Source organism: Adiantum capillus-veneris, chromosome 11, assembly GCF_014529385.1.
Source record: "Adiantum capillus-veneris isolate H3 chromosome 11, ASM1452938v2, whole genome shotgun sequence".
In the NCBI taxonomy this organism is placed as follows: Eukaryota; Viridiplantae; Streptophyta; class Polypodiopsida; order Polypodiales; family Pteridaceae; genus Adiantum; species Adiantum capillus-veneris.
Window position 1 is genome coordinate 72,866,120 of NC_140941.1, and position 5,957 is coordinate 72,872,076.

The following is a 5,957-nucleotide window of genomic DNA, read 5'->3' on the forward strand; positions in this document are numbered from 1 at the left end:
TTTTGTGTTGATAGCCATTGTGCGTCGAAACTCTGGCGATATTTTCTCAGGAGTTTTATGCGTATCATTAATGCGATCTAGGTAGAGATTGCGGGTTGCACTCATCATTTGCGTGCGGTGTTCTCTGTAGGTGGGAGATTTGTGCATGTGTATGCATCGATACCGCATAGTGTGGACTTGGTGATTAGCTCACAGATTGCAGTGTGATACTAGAGCAGGCAAGGCTTGTATTGACATTGCGGGAGCTCTATTTTGGAGTGTGTCTCACAGGTTTTACATTGTGTTTCTAGCCATATTTGTAGATAGTTTCCAGGTGTTGTTGGTGAGGTGGTTTTGCTTTCTAGTTTGCTACATTGTGCTCATGGTAGAGACAGGTGATCGCTCAGATTATGATCTCTCTGAAATGTGCATGTTTTATGGGTCAGACTTTGCACATGGAGAGAGTGTATGCTTGATGCATTGACACAACGAGGGTTGCATCGACCATGGAGTGGTGATGCAGGTAGACCTTCAAACATGTCTGACGATCAGTGGCAGGAGCTAGAGGAGATGGCACTATCTACACTCTCTTTGCACCTTGCGGAATCTGTATATGCTCTTGTTATGTATGAGACTACTTCGAGAGCACTTTGGCGCAGATTACATGATATGTATGATAGATCTGAGTCATCATGGACTCGTGTGAGACATGTACATTCACGAGAACGCCGACAGGTGACATGTTGGTATTGTGGTCATTCTGGACACGTTAGACGGCGCTGTTTTCGTCGTATGCGACATCGTAGGAGACATGGCAGTCTCAGAGATGTATGTAGTGATGCCATGGACTCAGTTGCTTTGACAGTTGAGGGAGATATAGTGTCAGAGTATACTAGTGACGGGGATGTCACTTTTACCTCGAGCTATGCACGAGATGCTATACATGTGGATAGTGCACTCCCTTCGCAGTGGTTGCTAGACGCAGATGCTATGTTTCATGTCACGTCGCATCATGAATGGTTTTGTAGCTATTCTAGCGGGATGCTTCACAGTGTATATTTGACCAATGGATCGGTGCATGCGATAGCAGGTGCAGGAGATGTGAGACTGTCATTACCGAGTGGTGCATCTTACTTGTTACGACATGTGCGCTATGTACCATATTTGACAGTGAGTTTGATCTCGATTGGTCAGCTTAGAGATTGTGGATGTCAGATTTCGCTACGAAAGCGAGATTTTTTGATGCATTTGCGTTCGCTAGTGATTACGAGAGGTGCCAGGAGTGCTATAGGTTACCCATTGCATGTGGATCACGGGCGAGACGGTGTTATCTCTGTGATCATGCAGCCAGGTAGACAGCGAGAGAGCAGGCGAGTCTCTTTTGCTTGTGGGTTGCAGGATGCTTTGCATGGAGTGCAGAGCAGTGACCTTGTTGTGCAGGTTGCGTCTACGGATGCACAGGTAGAGCGGGACAGCTCTAGTGAGTCACAGCAGGATGAGTCATCAGAGGTGATGACAGAGATGACTCACATGGATGCTGAGATGTCGGCTATTGTGGAGTCATTTCTTGATATGCTTATGCCAGAGCTTGATGCAGATTCAGGACAGATGGATACTCTTGGTACACATGTGATATGTGGTGGGCACGAGGAGTCACTCAAGAGCTCGGAGTCAGAGTGCCATGGTCTCTATGGTAGGGGACAGGATTGCCATGAGTTCAGTTATGAGTTGGAGGTGGCAGAGGTTGCCAGGGTTGCATCAACGTTCGGTGTCCTCATGTATGAGATTCTGATCTCGAGGCCCGACATAGCAGCTGCAGTGGGAGCATTTGCAGCAAGGTTGATTAGTTGCTCGATGACTGATCTCGGCATAGAGAATAGGGGAGGTTTGCAGGTATTGGACCGATACTTGCAGGAGTGCATGAGCTCTTGTAGACTCTTTGCAGATCTTGGAGCTAGCTATGTGTGGCTTCCGCAGCGGGATGTTTGTCTATCAGTAGAGCCGGATGCACTAGCTCATCAAGAGTCAGTGGGCATAGGTTGAGAGAATATCTCACCTTCCACTAGTAGATCTTGCTAAAAGGCACATTGGCCTTTAAGTGGGAGGTTGTTGGGGTTAAGGCCTATGTGCCTTGACCGGTCACCCAGATCATGGGCGCCCGCCCACTCTTACCCTATACTTATAGTGAGTATATTGTATAGGGGGAGCTGCCACTTCACAGTCTCCCCACCCACATCGTGTGTGTGTCTCCTTCTCTCTCTCTCTCTCTCCGTCTGTGGTGCTCCCCGATCCCCTTCAGTATACCCCCAAGCACACCCTTCCTTGTAGCTCAAGCTTGAAGCTCATTGGACCCCTCTAAGCCTAGCCAATCACATGCATAATGCATTTCAAGCAACATGGGTAGCATTAGGACAAGTGTCCTCCTTACCTCTTTGAGAGAGAACTTGAAAATATCTAGATATTTGTTGAATTGAACTAGAAGCTCATTGGACATCTCTTTAGCCAAGCCAATAGGATTCAAGCACACCATGTGGCTAAGCATAGGGAGAGCTTGCAAGTGTCCATGTGCCCTTTGGGTGAGTGGAAGGTTCAGTCAAAGATTCCCCTAGCTTTGGGGATTTTCCCCTCCTTTGTAAGGTCTCTTTTTTACTCAAGCACCGTACCCCCCATGCATGAGAAGCTTCTCAAGCACCTTCCTCATCAAGCATGACAAGCACCTCAAGCACCTTAGTCAGCAAGCACGACAAGAACCTCAAGCACCTTACTCATCAAGCATGACAAGCGCCTCAAGCACCTTAGTCACCAATCATGAAAATCACCTCAAGCACCTTACTCACCAAGCATGAAAATCACCTCAAGCACCTTATTCAGCAAGCAAGACAAGCACCCAAGCTTGAGGTGGGATGGGTTTTCCACCTCAAGCTCGGGTCGGGTTCCCACCTCAAGCTCAGCCCTAGGTTTCCTAAGGTCCTAGGTCTAAGGACTTTTAACACTAAGATTTGAAGGTCTTTAATGAAGTTAACCCTAAGGTATTTTAAGCTCCATTAGATGCACGTTTCTCTTTGATAGACTATCTCCTTTTTGATCGTTATTGAGATGTAACCATCTCTCCTCTTGGCCCCCTGCTGAGATAAGTCTAGAAACATGTGCGCTCCTTGCCGCACTGTCGAAGCAAGGGACTTGCCGATACACCGTGTGCGAGCCACAGATGACTCCAAGCACACAACAAGCCTAAACTAGCAAGCTCAAGAGAGCAAAGGGTGTGTCACTCACCGCTCTATGCTCGGTCAAACTAGCTTAGTTGGACTGCTTAGTTAGAAGATCTCTAACACCTAACTTGGTCAAACTAGCTTAGTTGGACTGCTTGATTTTTAAACCTAGACAAGTGATTATGACAAAAAATTACATTGAATTAAATGTTTGATACTAAGCAAATGCGGTGAATATTAGGCTACCAATCACAATTAAAGCAGACAATCATAGATGCAAAAAAGATAAGGGGCAATGCTAATGGACAAGAAACACCTGTTTGTGTCGATGGTCGCGCTTGATTTGAAGAGTGAGTCGAGATAAAGATTCCATGAAGGTCCAAATCCTATCAATAGCAACACGCTCCTGTACACACTAGGAAACAAAAGGAATACCTCCAGGAGGCACATTAGTGGGAAAAGAGAACTTTGCTAATCACTCAACTCTAAAACAGAAACACTCCTATCGTACTAATCTTACCTACCCTCCATCACTCAAGTGATGAGGATCAAAGGTGTTTCATGACATAGGTTTCTGTTTCAGTGTACCGGATGTAAATGTGTAGGTCTGGGTCAATGTTTTGACTTTTATTGTGCATACTCGTTTGCTAATTAATCTTGCTCTTTATTTTTTTGTTTTTTGTGAGTATAAAGCTTTATATGTAAATTCCCTAAGATTGGTGATTGAGAGGTCAGGGAAAAAGGTTGAGAGGGAAACAAATGAATGATGACTGTTAGCAAACACTCCCCCCTTCCTTGGGTAGATCATACCGTTTGAAATGAGCTTGTCACCCTTTGAAACCAATTGTTCCAGTTGGTAATAGGTGGAGATTTTTGCCAGTATTTTTCTATTACCTTAGGCGTCTCGTTGAGTTGCAAGGGTGGTAAGGTACTCTCCCAAGATCGAACTTGAAGTAGTTCATCAGGTGATTCTTGAACACTGGGAGGTGTGGATTCCTTTGTAGCTTTATGGAGGTCCACTATTGTAGATGGAGGCTGTGGAGAAGTTTTTACCTCTACGGATGCATTACATGAGGAGCTAGAAGCTTCATGGGACTCCCCCCTTCCTGAGCTAGGTGGAACAAATCGTTCTTTCTTTGGTACCCAAACTAGCTCGGGAGCGGGTGTGTAGCATTCTGTGATTTTTTTCTTTCCACAATCATTGATTCGTTTTGGAGATACGGGATTGGGCTCACATGGGTCAGGTGATAGGTAAGAGCACAATCTACGTTTTGGCACCCAGATTTGATCATTTCCTTGATAGTAGCCTTGGGCTTCCAATAGTCGTTTAGGGATCCATCGCAACATTTTCTTACTTTTCTTGGAGCGAGTGGTACGTTTCTTACAAGGTATCTGTTTTTTAGCACTAGCTATGGTCACTAAAGAAGCTTTAGGGACCCACTTGTATGTTTTCTTCGTTACATTAGGATGAGTCTTGTCAGAAGCGATATGCATTGCTTGTAGCATATTTAAGGGTACAGGCATTTCATCCCCCTCAGGTGTTACCCAGGTCGTCCCCCCTATTTCCCCAAGTGTCTATGGTGCTGCTAGGTGGACCCAATCCACATTGTCCGACTCAGTCATCCCAGGTAGGATATCCATATAAGGAGAGTTCTCCCCAATATCCGTGTCTTCGTTACATGTGTCACAATATTGTAATGGAGCTTGGTGAATTGTTGTGTCTGATCGATTATCAATGATGAATTTATTTCCTAGAGGATGCGTTCGACCACTTAAAAGATCAACTCGAATGACAGAGTCTTAGAACTGTAAGTAGACATGGTTTTTGGACCAGTCATGCACCATTTTTGCTTCCCTCATGAATGGACGCCCTAAGATCATCTCAAATGACATAGGATGCTTGGAAAAATCCATAACAATGAAAGTCTGCCTTACCTTGTGTCCCAAGACCTTGATTCTGAGATCCTTTAGCATTCCAATAGGCGTAACAATAGATCCATTAGCCATTTTTACCACTACGCTTGTGGCTTCAAGGTGAGGTCGCCCCATAGACTCCCAACAACTCTTTGTCACCATGCTGACTCCCGCACCACCGTCAAGGACCCCCTTTACAGTTAATCCTTTAGTAGTGATTGGTAGAGTAGCATTAGATTCATCACCTTCAAAGTATTGCCCCAACTTGTTAACGGGTACTTCAATTACAGATTCATGTCCCGCTAGGTCAGATGGTGGTGCTAAATGTTCCTCATCATTCATTACCGAGTCAAGTTTGTTCATATGTGCAAACTGTGGTAATCCGGCCTGTAATTCTCCATTGAGGAAGGCTCGAAGAGCTGAGACTAGCTCGGGGTCTTTATATATGGGAGGCAATAGTGAAGAACATCTGGTGCCCGCAATGGCCGCACGGGATGAAGGTCTTCTTATGGAAGGTACTCTTGGGAGCCTTACCGACTGGGGAGAAGGTTTATACTAGGGATATTGGTTCGGATAGATGCTCGCAATGCAGATTAGCTAGAGAAGAACTCCCACATCTTTTCAAGGATTGCCCCACGATTTGTGGCCCAGTAGGAAAGATATGTAGGTAAATGGATACAAAAGACCTTGAATATAGGTTTCTACAAGAACAATCTCTCTCCTGGGGGGAAGGTATTTAAGAGCTAAGAGCTCCTTGTCGTAACACAAATTATTAGATTTTGTTACTTTAAGAAAATATGGAAAGCCAAAAATTCTCGGGTCTTGAAAAATGTCATGGAAATAGCTAGGTTCACG